The sequence below is a fragment of the Vicugna pacos genome, chromosome 23 (assembly GCF_048564905.1).
Source record: "Vicugna pacos chromosome 23, VicPac4, whole genome shotgun sequence".
Classification (NCBI taxonomy): Eukaryota; Metazoa; Chordata; class Mammalia; order Artiodactyla; family Camelidae; genus Vicugna; species Vicugna pacos.
Window position 1 is genome coordinate 3,093,605 of NC_133009.1, and position 17,014 is coordinate 3,110,618.

Below are 17,014 nucleotides of genomic sequence, written 5' to 3' on the forward strand. Positions count from 1 at the left end.
TCAAATTCATTCCATTTTCTTACACTCAATCATATGCTAGAAATCATGCTGCATTTTAGTTTGCATCATAGATGGAGCTTTCAAATAAACAACTCTCTAATAAAGTTGTTCTACTTCTGACGTTTCTAATTTTCCTTCCTTCCTTTTTCTCTTCTTTATTATTTTTTATCCATCTCCACCTTCTCCTTTATGTGCATTTGGGGTTCTATTTTACCTCTAAGTAAGGTCTTACCTATTTTCTATTTTCCAGAAGGTCATCACATCCTCTGGTCTATGCATGGTCCCTCTCTCCTATCCCCTATTGTACATCTATATTCTTGTCTTAGTAAGAGTCTGGAGGCAGGGAATGTAAATACATCAGTTCAGACATCCATCTTGAACCAGACAAAGCAGGAATTGCTAAAAGGTTCCTTCAAACTCCACTGTTTCTTTGAAGGTATTTTCAACATATGGGTGCCAGTTTCAGCAAACAAGGCAACTTTGAGTTTTCTAATTAGCCAGAGACAGGAGAGAGTAGTCTATTGCCTAAATCATAAAACCAGATCCTAAAAATCTGTCAGAAATGGTGTTCATCACTGATTCTTTTACAAGGCACCTAGTCTAAAAACTTGACCTCTAAATCATATCTGTCAGCCCTAGCTAAGAAGGGGAGGGACTGAAGGAAGACTCCAGTGTCCTTGGCAGAGCTACAAGGTTAAACTGTTTAATGGTTCATTGTTTTTCAGTGCTGTGCCAGAGAACTGGCATTGCTGGTAGCCCAGGGGAAGGCAGGATAAGACAGTGGGTAAAAATTTGGGATCCAGGGATTCTGATACTATGTATCTACTTTTTTGTTTGTTTGTTTGTTTTTTGCTGGTTTATTTCCTAAGCTTCAACTTCCTCATCTGTAAGGTGCGGGTAATAATACTGCCTACCTCATGGGTTGTTATGGGGATTAAAAGTAATAATACATATAAAGTACTTGGTGCAACACACAGTAAGCATCCAATAAATGTTAGCTATTTTTAAAATGAACCTTGCATTCTAAATATATACAGTCCTTTATGGGAAATTTCAGAAGAAAGGAGAAATGTGATCTCCACCCTTGTGGAGTTCCTAGTCTAAGGAATGGCCAATATTTTCACATATGGCAAAAGTTTACTGGATATCTGTTGGATAAATAATTGAATAACCTTTGGTCCTGATGGGAGACATGGCTCTTCCTCTCAGGGGATACTCAGTCAAAAAGAAATGAGATACATATTATATAAACAAGTACTGAATACATTTAATCACAGTCTATTCATATGATAATTCATTCAACCAATATTTGTTACTCATTGACTATATGAAGAAATTATGTTAGGACATTTAACAAGATACAGTTCCTGACTTCAAGGGGTTTAAAGCCTAGTAGATAAGATTCACACACAGAGCTAAATACATTAGGGTGACGGTATTATTGACCAACTGGGACAAGGCAGTTTTCAAGTTGCCTTATTCCCATGTCCAAGTCCTCTCTCCCCTCTTTGGTTACCATCCATCTCTCATGATGTATCTGTGGTAATGTTTATTTCCAAGATAAAAATAAAAAAAAATCATGCAGACCATGTCTGAAAAAAAAAATGGAGATAGGTACATAGTTCCCTAACTGCCTGGATAAATCCATGGATTTAATGTCCCTGAAGGCAAATAAACTTTTAGAGAAACACATTGTTCCCACTGACTTTCTAATGCTACCCATCATTGATATCTTTTCTCTGTGATCAAAACCCTTCTCTACATTAGTCATCTTACAAGTATATACCTATAGGCAAGTTGGAAAAATCTTTTACTTGCGAATTCCACCATTACCTCAAACTCAGTATATTTCTGGCAGTAGAGAATGGTGTAGAGAAAAAAAAAGTTTAAAACATGAGTTCAAATCTCATCTCATTGTCTTATTAGATGAGTGACTCTTGGGCAAGTTAATTTAAGCTTTCTGAGTCTCAATTTCCTCTTATAAAATGAAAATAATAGTGGTGTGTCACAGACTGCTAGTTATTACCTCAAATCCAGCCTATCCTTTACTGTAGTGATAGAATTTTTAGCTAGTCACAAGGTTGCCTAGATACAACAAGCTTTCCTTGGCCATATGAATAAATTCTGGTTAAAGGGATATAGGTGGAAGCAATGGTGTGCTGGTAAGTATTTAACTGGCTCTACACACACATACACACATACAAATACACACACACACACAAAGTGTTACATATAAGCACATAAGTTTATTGTTAATTTTGCTGATATTAAAGACACATAATTTACAAATAATAATGGAGTATTCAGTACTGTATCATAATTTTTTTATAGCCAATTGAATATTACGAGGTGCTTTAGTTGATTATTGCTGAACTCTCATATTTGTATGCAAACTATGATTACAGTTCAAACATGATTTGACAAATGGAGTTCTATTCCAGTTCACTTTTCCTGATAAATTTATTGTCATTAAATCTGAAATGTGATCTACTATTAAACTATCTTTTATCCTCGTAAAACTATATTCATTAAACTGAAATTTCTTTCAGTTTTAGCACTACATATGTTGGAACCTTACTCACCCATCAATGAAGTGAGTGACTTCTGTGAAGAAATATGCAGTATTTCAACCATATAAATGTGATAGATACAATTTCATTTGTTATGATTATTTGGAATTCTCTGAATTGTCTCTTTATATTTTCTTACCATTCTTACCATTGGGCTCCCCCCAACCCCTTACTTGTATGAACTTTTTGTATGTTATATGTCATATCTATCATCTATCCCTAGAAGGTAAGCTCCATGAATACAGGATTGTCATGTAGACAATTAACAAAATAATAAATCAAACTTTGACTTGCAGCATTTGCTAAATGTTTTATTCAGCATGGTATCCAGTACCACCTACTGCATAAAAGTTCTCCAAATAAATATTTGTTAAATGAATGAATGTATTGCAAATATTTCTCCAGACTATAATTTGTATTTTTATTTTATTTATGCTTATGATTTTTGCTATACAATATATTAAATTGTACATTTTCAAGTTTGTCTGCCTATTTATTTATTGAGTCTGAGTTTTCTGTCCTATTTAAGAATGCCTCTCTCATCCCAAGGTTGATTATTCTCCTAAGTTTTTCTAAAAGTTTTATTTTTTTGGTTACATTTCAGTCTGCAATCCATCTGGAATTTATTTTTGTATATGACATGCGTTTCTTCCAGATGGCCAGCCCATTGTGCCACTTCTGTAAATAAAATATTTTTTCTTTACTAAACTTAAATTCTACCTTTGTGTTACATTAAATTCCCGTGTATCCTGGACTCTACTTCCAATTCTCTAATTTGTTTCATTATGCCTATTTCTGGACCTTTGTCATATTCTTTGATACATTGACCTTATAGTAATTGTAATATAATAACAGAGCACAGCTGTAGTATCCATGATATACTGTTCTCAGAATTTGAATTTAATCCTCACAAACCCTCTATGAGGTAGGTACTATTAATATCCTCACTTCACTGGTGATGAAATCAAAGGGCAAATAGTTTAAGAAACACCATGCTCTGGGCCATATCACCAGTAAGTAACAGAGTCTGGGTTTGAACCCAGGCACCGTAACTCCAGAGCCCACGTTCTTAACCATTAGGTAAAACTGCCTCTCTGTATCGCTTGTAACCCTTTACTATTCTTTTTAAAAAACAATTTTGTTAGCTATTTTTGTTATGTATTCTTTTATAGTGTCCTTTAAAATAATTTTATTCAGTTCCCAAGCAAAACTGAAACCACTTTCTTTAGATTCTAATTAGAATTGCATCAACTTTATATTTTAATTTTGGGAGGTATATGGTTTTACGAATTGTCTTCCCACTAGGAATGTGATAAATTTCTCTGTTGTGGTCTCATTTCATGTATTCTTCGTTAAGAGTTTATAGTTTCCCTTAAATAGGTTCTGACCTTGTAAAATTTATCTCAAGTATTTTAAAAGTTTTGTCATCGCTGTGAATGAAAATTTTATCCCCATTGCTGAAAGTATAGAAAAAATTTATTGGCTTCTTAGGCGTGTATTTGTGTGTGTGCATGTGTGTGCTTATACATGTATACATAAATTTATTTCTCAGTCACCTTATCAAATTCTCTTTTTAATTCTAGGCTTTTTTTTGGTCAACTTCAGTTGGCTAGAAACACAATTATATCACTTGCAATCTGAGATAATATTGCTCTCTTCCTTTCTTTTTCCTTCTTTTCTCCCTCCCTTTCTCTCTCTCTCATCCTTCTTCCTTTGTTCATTCCTTCCCTCCTTTCCCTACTTTTGGGTTACCCTGTGGTAAAATTAATATAGGAAAGGCAAGATAAACTCCTGAGAAATTGATTGTTTCTCTTTTATTTGCTAGCTTTCAGTATAATGAATTAATTTCCTATAATTCTCTGACAGTGCTCAATTCGTTTTTCTTTTTCAGTTTTTTAAAAGCTGTGGCAAAATACACATAACATAAAATTTACCATTAGTGACACTTAGTACATTCACAATGTTGTGCAACCATCACCAGTCTCTAGTTCCAGAATATGCTCATTACCCCAAAAGAATGCCCCCTACTTATTAAGCAGTCAGTCCCCTTTTCTTCCATCCCCTAGTTCCTGGCAGCCACCAATCTGCTTTACATCTCTAAGAATTTACCTACTCTGTATATTTTATATAAATGAAATCATACAATGTATGGTCTTTTGTGTCTGGCTTGATCAATTAGTTAAAAAGTATCATGAATTCACGGATTTAAACATATTTGATAGGTTCCAATCAATTATAGTAATTATTTTTTTGAAGCTCAAATTTTCCAACCTTTGGTCTGAGTATGAGCCTCTTCAAGTTAGCTTCTGGGTTCCTTTGACATGATCATATTCACCAGTTTCATATGTACGAATTCAACTAACCTCGGATCAAAAATATTCAGGAAAAAAAATTCCAGAAAGTTCCAAAAAGCAAAACTTGAATTTGCTGCTCACTGGCAACTGTTTAGATAGTATTTACATTGTATCTACAATTATTTATATAGCATTTACATTTTATTAGGTACTATCAGTAATCTAGAGATGAGTTAAGGTATAGGGGAGGATGTGCGTTGGTTATATGCAGATACTACACCATTTACATAAAGGATTTGCCCATCCTTGGATTTGGGTATCAAAAGAGGGTACTAGAACCAATTTCCTGAAGATACTCTAAGCTTTTCTTATACATTCTTTGTTGCTGATTCAGAATCATCCATTTCTCTCAGAAACTTGTAGCAAGAAATGGTATTTCAAGACCACATTTTGAATACTAGATTAGTTCATTGCTATTGGGCTAGTTATTGTTTCTAGGCCTTTTCAGTGGACAAAACTAGGTTGTATATATGTATAAATCTATATTTGTATTTTCTAAGGTAAAATACCTCATGAGTTTACAGTAATATTTCTAATTCAAATTCAGGTCTACAGATTTTTACTTAGCCTCTTCTATGTTACAATTATTATCTCTTTCCTTCTCTACTATGAATCTTGGTTCTCAAGGGATCAAGGATGATAGAATTAGAATATCATTTGACTACTCATTTGTTTTAACATACATAGCACACAAAAAATAGTCTCAGTCAAACAATACTATGTACTGAGAAAAACTATAAATTTTTTTGCATTATTCTCTCCCTATCTCTCATTTTTTAAAAAAAAATCATTATACTATATTTATATTGCCTAAGCATGTAAACATTACATACTAAACTCTCTTCTTTTTAACTTTTCATTTTTGTCTTAGTTCTATAGAAAACTATACATTCTATATTTAATGTTCACTGATAGTCCTCATATCAATGTCTCCCTAGTCATTTCGATTGTTTGAAGTTCATTCTCTAGTAGATTCCTTAGGAAGGGCTGATGGGTACAATAGTCTCTGAATTGTTGCATGTTGATAACCATTTACCCATGCTCTTGATACTTGAAAGTCAATTTTCTGGATATAAAGTCCTTGGCTTACAATTTCTCTTTTTGAGTATTTTAAATATCCTACCTCCCTTTCTTGTGTTATATGGTGGTGGTGTTGAAAAGTTTGATGCTAATTTAATTTTCTTAACCTTACCCATGACTTACTGTTTTTGCTTAGATGACCAAAATGTTTTCTTTCTTCTTTTTTTGAAAACAATTCTAGAATGTGTCTTAGTTTTATTTGTTCTGAGTTGATATTCTTAGGAACAGAGGTGTTCAATAGTTTCAAATCTTTTTTTTTTTTTACTTCAGGAGAGTTTTCTTCAATTAGATTTTTAATGTTTCTTCTCATCTCTTGCTATGATTTTCTTCCCTAGGATCTTTATTGTCTATACGTTGGACTTCATTGTCTATCTTTAATATGTGCCACTTTCCCTCAAATTCTTTTTTTATCTCTCCATTTATCTTTTATTTTTAAAAATAAAAAAAAATCCTCCTCTTCAGCTTCTATTCCTCTTAACACATAATCTATGGTGTTTATTAGCTCTAGGTTAATCTTTAATCTTGAAATAATTTTTTTCCTTTCTTTCCTTAGATCTGTCACCTCATTTCTAATTATTTTCAAGTTTGATTTATGTAATTCTTTCAAATATTGTATTATTTTCTTGATGTCCTTTAGCTCATTTTCAAATAGTTTTGACAGTCTTGGTATGTTCTGTGAGCATACCTGAGTGCTTTCATTGCTATAAAGTAGACCTAAAAATATGGTTCACTTTTGGACACACTGAAAGGGAAAAAGTATTTTCATGATATTGTGAAGAAATTATTTCTCTCTTTTACTGTGTTGACATTTGCACTGATATTTCAAAGCAAGGATAGATAAAATTGCTAGCATTTTATCATGAATCAAGGCAATGGGAACACAATATACTAGTAGACATTTTATACACATTTTTTAAAAAGCCTGTTTCACTTAATGTCCTCAATGAAACAGGAAAAATTATTAACTTTATGAAATCTTATCCCTTGAGTACACATTTTGAAAAAATGTTCTGTGTGTGACAAAATGGGAAGTACACACAAAACACTAGCTGTATACTAGAGTATGATGGTTGTTTCCAGGAAGAATATTGCAACTGCTTGAATTGCTAACTTAACTAATCACTTAAAAAAAAAAAGGAACACTATCTTTACTTGAAAGAATGATTAACAGGTAAACTATGATTATTCAGAATTAGGCATCTTGTAGACATATTTTGAAAAGGAACTAAATGAACCTGAAATTTCAAGGAAAACAACTGACAGTACTTGTTGCCAATGATAAAATTTGAGTTTTCAAGTGAAAACTTGAATTTTGGAAAACTTGGATGTGCCACCATGAGCTGGCTTTAGAGCTCCCTAATACTTAAGGACTTTCAGGTGAGATCAGTGGTGAGATTTACAAGTGCAACATTTTGCTATTGTTTAATGAAATGTGTCAAACTTTGGAAGATCCACATAATTCAGTGAACTGATCGTATCCAAATGATCAATGTATTATTACAAAGTTATCCATGGGTAAAAAATCCATTCAAAGACAAATCATTCCAAAGCAATTTTAACCAAAAAGAACAAAGCTGGAAGTAACACAGTCCCTGACTTCAGCCTATACTACAAAGCTACAGTAATCAAAACAGTATGGTACTGGTATAAAAACAGACACATAGATCAATGGAACAGAATAGAGACCCTAGAAATAAACCCACCCACTTATGGTCAATTAATCTACAACAAAGAAGGTGAGAACATATAAAACGGAGAAAATTTCTTTAGAAAATGGTGCTGGGAAAACTGGATAACTACATGCAAAAGAATGAAATTAGAACTTTTTTTCACATCATGTTCAAAGATAAACTCAAAGCCCTAAATGTAAGATTAAAGGTCAAAATGTAAGACCTGAAACCATAAAACTCCCAGAAGAGAACATAGGTAGAATACTCTTTGACATAAATTGTAGCAATATTTTTTTGGATCCATCTCCTAAGGCAAAAGAAACAAAAGCAAAATAAACAAATGGAACCTAATTAAACTTAAAAGCTTTTGCATAGCAAAGGAAATTACTGACAAAACAAAAAGACAACCTACTGAATATGAGAAAATATTTGCAAATAATATGATAAATAAAGAGTTAATAGCCAAGATACATAAACAGCTCATACAATTCAATATCGAAAAAACAAACAACCTGATTAAAAAATGAACAAAAGCAATGAAAAAATGAAATACTTAAGAATAAGTTGACAAAATTATATATACTGTATTATACAAAGAGAAAGGTATATATAACATTGAGAGATATGAAAGAAGACTTCAATCCATGAAGAAACAGTTCTACCTTTGAGAGGAAAACAAAAGAATACACAGTGTAAATTTCATCTATAATATAAAGTCAATGTCATTCCATCAAAATACAAAAGGATTTGTAGAAGAATTTGATGAAATTTAAACTTAATCTAAAGGAATAAAGCTATAATAGCCAGAAAATTTATGAAAAGCAAAGGAGGGAAATAAGCCCTACCAGATATTCAGATATATTATAAAGTTATAGTAACTATAATACTGTGGTTCCTACTTAATAAGAGACTGGCAGGACAATGGAACAGAATAGGACGGCCCACGAACAGACCCCCAAACATGCAGCACTTTACACATAATGCAGTAAGTGATATAGGTATCATTTCCAATCTATGTGGAAAATAGATCAACAAATAGTATTGATAGCCACTTAGAAAAATAATAATTCTAGATGCTCATTTCACTCCTTATACTAAAATACATGTCAAAGGGATTATAAAAAATGTACAAATGGAGCTATAACTGTATTAGAAGAAAATATGAGTGTATATTTTTATAATCTTGGAGTGGATAAGGCCTTTCTTTTTTTAAATTTTTAGTTATTGAAGTGTAGTCAATTTACAATGTTAGTTTCAGGTGTAAAGTAAAGTGATTCAGTTATGTATATACATATATATACACATATATTTTCAGATGATTTTCCATTATAGCTTATTACAAGAAACTGGATATAGCTCCCTGTATATATAGCTATATAGCAGGTCCTTATTATCTATTTTATATATAGTAGTGTGTATCTGTTAATCCCAAACTCCCAATTTATCCCTCCCCTCTTTGATAAGGCCTTTCTAAACATGAAAATTCCTAGATTATAAAAAGGGGAAAGTAACTACATAAAATAATAAGCTTCTGTGGTCAAAAGCTACAAACTTCCAGTTATAAGATAAGTAAGTCCTGGGGATGTAATACATTACAGCATGGTGACCATAGTTAACAATGTATTATATTCTGGAAGTTGGGAAGAAAATAGATCTTAAAACTTCTCATCACAAGAAAAAAATTGTAATTACGTGTGGTGATGGATGTTAACTAAACTTATTGCAGTAACTGTTTCACAATACATATATATAAGAGATCATTATGTTACACCTAAAACTAATACAATGTATATGTCAATTATTATTCCATTTTTAAAAAGCTACTGTTCAAAGACATAAGTAAAGAACAAGTTGGAGGGAAAGTACAACATATATAACAAGCAAAGAATTTATTGATTCCTCTAATAAGCAAAAAACACTCATCAATAAGAAAAAGATGAACAATGGAATAGAAAAATGGACAAAAGGGTGGCAAACTACAGGAAAAAATGCAACTAATCAGTAAAGCAAGAGAAAATTTTCTCATTTCACTAATAATTAGAGAAATGCAAAATAAAATAATAAATTATAAGTTTTTACTTACACATTAGGAAATAATTAAAAATTGGTAATATCCAGGGTGGGTGAGAAGTGTATGTCACTTTCATACATTATTGGTGACAATCTATATTGGCATAATGTTTTTGAAAGAAACTTTGGCAACATCTACTAAAATTTTGAAAGCTCTTAGCATGTTATGGCTTAAATTGTGTCATGCCCACCCCCCCAACAAAAAAGAGGTGGATAAAGCTCAGTGGTAGAGCAAATGCAAGAAAATAGCTACATGAAGATAGAGTCAAACAGGGAGGTTGCCATGTGACATTGAAGGCAAAGATTGGAGTTATGCAGCTGTAAGGCAGAGAACACCAATGATTGACAGCAAACCACCAGAAGCTGGGAAGAACAAGGATGGGCTCCCCTACAGATTTCAGAGGGAGCATGGTCCTGACATCTTGACTTTGGATTTCTAACCTTCAGAACCGTGAGACGATATGTTTCTGTTGTTTTAAGCCACCCAGTTTGTGATCTTTGTTACAGCAGTTCTAGGAAATTAACACAAATGACAGATTTCACATCTAAGAATTTATCCTACCCAAATACTCAATTATACATAATCAAAGATGTCCATTTCAGTGTTGACTGCAATGTTGAAAAGCTGGATGCTATCCAAATATCTATCAGTAGAGAGCTGTTTAAATAAATTATGATGCTTCCTTAATGGAATATGAAGCTGTGGTTAAATGCAATACAGTAACTAAAAATGTATGAATTCATGGACATTCAAGATTAATAGGTAAGTTGAAAGATCAAGTGGTAAGGCACAAGCAGTGTATGATACTAAATTTACTTTTTAAAAACAGTCTTAGTAACCCACTAGTATGTGGACAGAAAAAAACACTGATGTATTTTTCACAAGTAGTCTTTTCATGGTGGTGAAGATTCAATATGAGGAACTTTCATTTTCCACACTGCATATATCTATATGATTTAAAGATTTTAAAATTGGCATGTACGGCTTTTGTCTTCAGAAAAATCATTTTATTATAAATTCTGTGAGGAAGATTCATATCTCATCTTAGCATTCTTCTGAGTTCTCAAATCAACTTCCTTGGAGCAGCTACAATAGTCTCTCACCTTTCCAGAACTCAGCTGACAATCTCCCCATGTAGAAATTGCTATACAGTTGACCCAAATGAAGAAATTTGGTAGGACTCAATAAAGTCCAATTTGCTGTCCCTTACGTACTCTGTCAGAGCCTTTTAACCTTCTCTTGACACCTTCGTTACTCTAATTTCTAGAATATAGCAGTTTAAAACAGGGGTAAGGGACTGCTAGTGGTTAAGTACACTGACAATAGAGAGGGAGGTTTTCAGAAAAACTATAAAAAGTCATTACAAGGACTTACACGTACATAAATCTGGGTCATTTAATATACGAATCGACCATCTTACATGTCTCAGCAACCTCTGAGGTCATCTTTCTGTTGTATTTCTGTTACAACAGATTATAATTTTTGTGACTCAGTCAAGAAAATGTTAAATTAGGTTCCTTGTTTAAGAACTCAGGGAAGAATATGATATATTTGGTGCAGAGTTCCAATTGAACTGATTAAAGTTAAAAGTGTGAGGCTTAAAGAAGCAAATACTCAGATATTTGGGAAATTTCAAGTGTCCAGAGAGACTCATTATCCAAGGTTTCTGGATAATCAAAAATTTCCTCTCTTTTCTTTTCTTCTTAGAGCATTTGATCAAGGCCACCCACAGCTTAGAGGTTTTAGATGTCTCCAGTTGGACCATTTCTCACTAGCAGAGTAAACAGGGAGGAGACCGACTGGGAGGACGAGGTGCTAGGTGTGGCTTCACTTGGGGCCCCTTCCCTGAGATAATGAGCACTGGGGAGGTTGCAGGGGACAGTGCACGCACTGGGAATTCTCCACCCCACTCTCAGACTAGCTAAGCCCAAAACTGATGAGTTCGGCTTTGAAATAAATAATGTTTATTAAGCCTAATTTGCATGAAGCACAAAAACAATTATGCAAATTGTCAAAAGAAATAAACTTTGCTATAAGTGTTTCTGAACTTCAGAAATGGCTCTTCATTCTGCTTAGCTTTCTGAATTCTGTTTTCTAGTCACCTAGGCTGCTTTAACTACCTCCCTCCAGGGAGGACAGACAAAGAAAGAGCACTGTTTATAAGAATATTTCCTTATCAGAATGTATGCAAAGATAGGGCCAGGGTAGCATAGGTGTAATCACTGTAATTAGACCAAAATATATATGCTACCTTCCCCATAACTTCCGTGCTCTAGAACTACAGCTAAGATTTTAAGTCAAGCTGAAATTCAGTGTGTAATTCACTTTTCGTTTCTTCTCTCTCATCTCTTTTTAAAAAGCTGGTATCCAGCATTAAAGACAATGTGGTCCATATCCTTATAACTAAAATATAGCTTCATTTCTGTTCATGGAAATATGTAGTCAATTAACCATAATGTGGTCCAGACTTCCTTTGATATACTAAAATAAAAACATTCCAAGTTATTTACTTGAGAAGAGCTGTTCTAAGCACGCCCAGTAGCTGCTGTTTTTAATAATGCTGCTTTTAATGGGTGTGGGGCACTCTGGGAGGAGGGAGAATGTTCTCAAATATTATCACTGGACTTTTAGAGTAAAAAACATGAGAGCTTATATTTAAATTTAGATAGAACTATCACTGAATAGTATTCTCTCAAACATATTTAACAATTTCTGTACTCCTTTCTCTTTTCAGGCAAGGGCAGAGAAGCAGGTGGGGGCGATTCCTTACAGAGATGCCTTACCCTGGAAATTCTCCCCAGAGGAGCAGAGAAGAGAGCTGTCTGCCTTTTACGTAGCATTTCTGAGGAGTAGTTCCCAAATGCTTATTCTTGGACATGGCAGGGCCAGATGTTCAATAATCTCCTGGAGAATATCAATTACAAAAACCAAGCAAAACAAAACCTCTGGTTCTACCCTAATTTGGAGGGAATAAGGGTAGGATGTAACAGAGGTATAGGTGGTAACCACTGATTTGGAAAGTGAGACCTTTCATTTGTAATTAGATGTTTGGGCTCTTTAGCATTTCTCTAATGTGTGACTTCAAGCAAATCAATCAACTTCTCTGTGCCACACACTGACCATGTATAAGGTGACAATGATATCAGTAATTCTACCTCAAAAGGATTAATGAGAATCAAGTGAGATTAGGTATGCAAAAGTACTATTAATCTGTCAAGTATTTTGCAATTTTGGCTAGATTTAGATATTTAAATCCTAGTAGATTTGTGCTAAGTGATTTGGGAGATAAAAAGAACCACCATATGATTTGGGAGGAATTTTCAATCTAATTGGAGAGACAAGGCACAAATGAAATGGCATAAAAACTGCATCTAATAGCATATTAAGCCACTAAAAAGCATGTTTAGTGTGTACTGTGGGCTCTGTGCTAGGGTAGATCATACTGGTGACTGAGAAGTGTAATACACAACATAGATATTTTTCCCAAAGGGCTCCCAGTTTTGATGAAGAGAAAAATTTTATCTATAACAGCAAATAATACAAAGACAATATAATCAGTAATTTCTAAATTTATGGTCCTGCCTATAAGTTGTTACTGTAAGAAGCTCTGGAGAAAGAATAGTAGGAACTGCTGTAGTCCATAAGGAGATGGAACTGCAGCTAGGCTGGGAGTTAGAACAGAAAAGAGAAAAGAGGGAGGTTAGGAGAACAGTGAAGCTTAAGCACAGAGGCAGGAACGAACATGAGGTAATGAGCACCAACAAGGAGACCATCCTGACTCCAACAGTGGGGCACATTATAGATGGCCTTAAAAGCTCAGCTGAGAAGTTTGTACTTGATACATGGGCGCATATTTTATGTACATGAGAGGGGCCTGCTTACAAACTTATACCTGAAACTCTAGGACTATGCTGTCCAGTATGACAGCAACTAGCCACATATGGTTATGGAGCACTTGAAATGTGGCTAGTCTGAATTGAGATATACTGTTAAGTGTAAAATGCATATTAGATTTGAAAGATGTAGTATCCAAACTAATCTCATTTGAATGTTTTATACTGATCATTTGTTAAAATGATATTTTTAATAGAGTTAAGTATTATTAGAATTAATTTCATTTGTTTTTCCTTTTCTTTTTAAATGTGGCTGCTAGAAAATTCAAAGTTACATATGAGAGTTGCATTACATTTCTGTTAGAAAGCACTGTTCTAGAATGTCAGGATTCTTTAAAGAATCTTACTAGCATGAAGAGCCAACAGACATGGGAATTTTGGGAGAAACAGGGAGGCTTCCAGGCAGATGGTTGAGGAGGTGCCCAGGAAGCCAGAATTAACAGTATTGCTTTCCCCATCTCCTTGCACACACCAGGGAGAGCCATGGATGCACACTGAAGTAGGACAGAGGCAAGGCAGTGGGACTTGGCCCTTGGATAGTACATACAGGTTAGTATTAAGGGAAATTTTTGTGTGCAACATTGAGGGATATCCTTCAACGAGAAAAACCACTGAGAAGTTGAGAGAGCAAGTAACATAAAAGAGTGGTAACAGGAGGACTTACGTTTAGGGACCAGAGCAGTAAAAGTTACAAGGCTAAAGGAGTGACAGGGACCTCCCCCACCTTAGGAAAACATCGTTGGTGGCTACATGAGCCACATGCTCTACCACTGGGCAGGGCCTCAGGGAGCAGGATAGCCTCTGGTGAGAAGAAACAGGGGTAGAAGTGGCTCTAGCTACCAGGTGGCAGAGTGATAAGCAACAGCTCTGGCCAAAAACATCAACTTTCTCCGAGGAGAACAAGCAAGATCCCAAGAGACTCAGCCAGGAAAAAGAGAGGTTTCTAACCATTTTGTTTGTTTAGTTCCAGAGTCACAAATGATTTCTATTGCTAGATAGATGGATAGATAAATACATACACACTTACACAGATACATAGATACATGGATAAATACTCACACATTTATGTCTATCTATTTATCTATATCTATCTGTCTGTCTATATATCTATTTATCTATCTATCTATAAATGTATGGGTAACAATAGAAATCTATATCTGTATCATATCTATGTATCTCTGGATATTAGGGGAAAAGTTTTGCTATCTGTAATGACTGTGTTCTAAAGAGAGTGTATTATGTTGATGAAGAGGCCCTTGTTTTTCTGAACATTTTGATGGATATGCTTATGCAAATTGGAGGTAGAAATCTAAGCTCTACTCCCTTCCTCAACCACTCAACCCTCATGCAGTGTCTGGATGTCAGCACTACAGTTTCAGAGAGAGAGGAAAACTACTATGCCAAATCAAGTGAGAAAAATTTAGAGGGGTGGTGGTGCGCAGAGTGGAGGGAGAGCAGAGGAGAGGAGGGCTGGAGAGAAGAGAATGGCTCTTCACTTTGTGATGTGGTCCTCTTCTTGTAACTCCCCCAAAGCTTAAGTAAATGCAACTAAAGTCACCAAACTTTGGCATGAGTGGATTTCTTGGAAAAACTAGCAAAGAGATTGAGTTTTGCCTCTGGGGTAATCTGGGGAGAAACATACAGTATATTCAAAGGCCCAGCCAGAGCTCAAAATGTAAGCCCCTCTGTTCCATTTCATATTAGGGAGCAAGGCAGAGAAAATATTTTTTTTAAAAAAGAACAAATTAAAAATTTGGAATGTAGACATATAAAAATTGTGCCCAGGGATAGCATGTGAGAAGAGCTGGCCCTAGAAGCCTACCCTCTTTTCCTGGCCACCTGGGCCAGGCCAGAAGAGCTCAAAGGGAGGCCCTGACTTTGTAGGCTGTGCCGTTTTAAGGCACTACTGTCTTCCCGGGAAAGGGTACTGAACTCTTCCTAAATTCTTTTATTTCATTCTTTAAAAAAAAAACTTTCAGTTTTAGTTAGTCTTGGTTGGCCCAAGGCGTATAAGACTGAGAGTTGAGAAAAGAAAGATGTTGGGTCTTTAGACTTAAGTATTAGAGCTGCTTCAGATGCAGGAACTTGGGGAGGAGTAGAAGGCTGGAATGATGAGAAGAGGGAGCCAGGGAAAATGGGAAGGGTGGGATCATGACACTTGCTTTCCTGTTCTCCTACTCATCTGTTAGTATTGGAATGAGTAGGCTTCTGGAATTCAGCTGAGCATTGCAATTTTTTCCCCTGTTTCTCTTTGGGCTCCATGTGTTAACTGAGGATCCCCACATAGAGCTCCTCAGACCTTGTGCCAGCTCTGCAGCTGGCAGTGTGCCCTTCTGCCTGGTGTTGGTGAGGGAGTGGGCAGGAGGAAGGACCTCAGGAAAGGGGCGGGGGCTACTAAGCAGAGGACTTGAAGTGTCCTAAATGAACCGCTCTGTCTGAGGCAACCGGCTAAACCGTGTTTACTCCAATAAGATTCACCTTGGTAACCAGCAGAGCCAAAGGAGTCTTAAGTTTTTAGGAGGATGTTATGATGAGGCAGCTTAGAGAGATGAATATAAATAGGAATTCTGTATGAGCTTGCGTGTATACAGAGATAATGCTGTGTGTACATTTTGTTCATGTGCTTGACTCTACAGATTTTTACACTAAAGAAGCCATCAGTTTGACATAGAGATTTTCTCAAGTTATTTCCTGATTGCCTATATTGTAAATCATGCTGCTCATCTTTTAATGATATATTGGGTAACACTGAAAATATGGTGAATAGTGCTTCAGAATTTGGTACTGTAGTCAATGTGGTAGAGGGGAGAGAGTTATCTGCTGAATAGATGAATTTTCCCAAAGCATCAGAACTTCCCAGGGTCATCATGGACCTAGGACTAGGGGTTTAGCTCATCTAGTCAACCAGATACAGTTCTCTTGAGAGCAATTATCTTCTAAGGTTCCCAATTACCAGACTTCCTGGTTCTTTTCCAATGATAGTTGCCAATGGTATAACCCAGTCTCTTCCTGGAAAAAAGGAAAGTGAGAACTAATGTTCATTTGAGGAAATTCTTTGAATAAGCACAGGATAGAAATATAAGCGTTATCCCAAGACATACAGATATTTTGCTATAAGAGCCATCTCCCTATTAAAGGACACCAGCCAAATGGCCAGGAGCATTCACATTGGGACGTTTTTTGCTCCCGGTCAGTACTGAGACAAAAAGGCAAATGTTCACTTTGAGACTTTCCCCCCTTAGGTTACAATCTCTTTTCTTTTAGTGGTCCAAGAGGAGGACCAGATCTAAAGTAGTATTTGTGGATATGTATCCAGGAGATACTTAGAATATAACAATCACTTAGACTAGATGAACAATTGGATGAGAATTTAGAG

At 35.2% G+C, this 17,014-nt stretch overlaps 2 long non-coding RNA genes across 2 annotated transcripts; both read left to right on the forward strand.

Annotated features, from left to right (window-relative positions):
* Positions 1–2,094: 2,094 nt before the first annotated feature.
* LOC140688591 (uncharacterized) lies at positions 2,095–2,653 on the forward strand. Its single transcript, XR_012063288.1, has 2 exons — positions 2,095–2,162; positions 2,550–2,653. It is a non-coding gene; the product is annotated as an uncharacterized lncRNA (long non-coding RNA).
* A 907-nt stretch (positions 2,654–3,560) lies between these two features.
* LOC140688592 (uncharacterized) lies at positions 3,561–12,755 on the forward strand. Its single transcript, XR_012063289.1, has 3 exons — positions 3,561–3,650; positions 11,453–11,564; positions 12,480–12,755. It is a non-coding gene; the product is annotated as an uncharacterized lncRNA (long non-coding RNA).
* Positions 12,756–17,014: the final 4,259 nt, after the last annotated feature.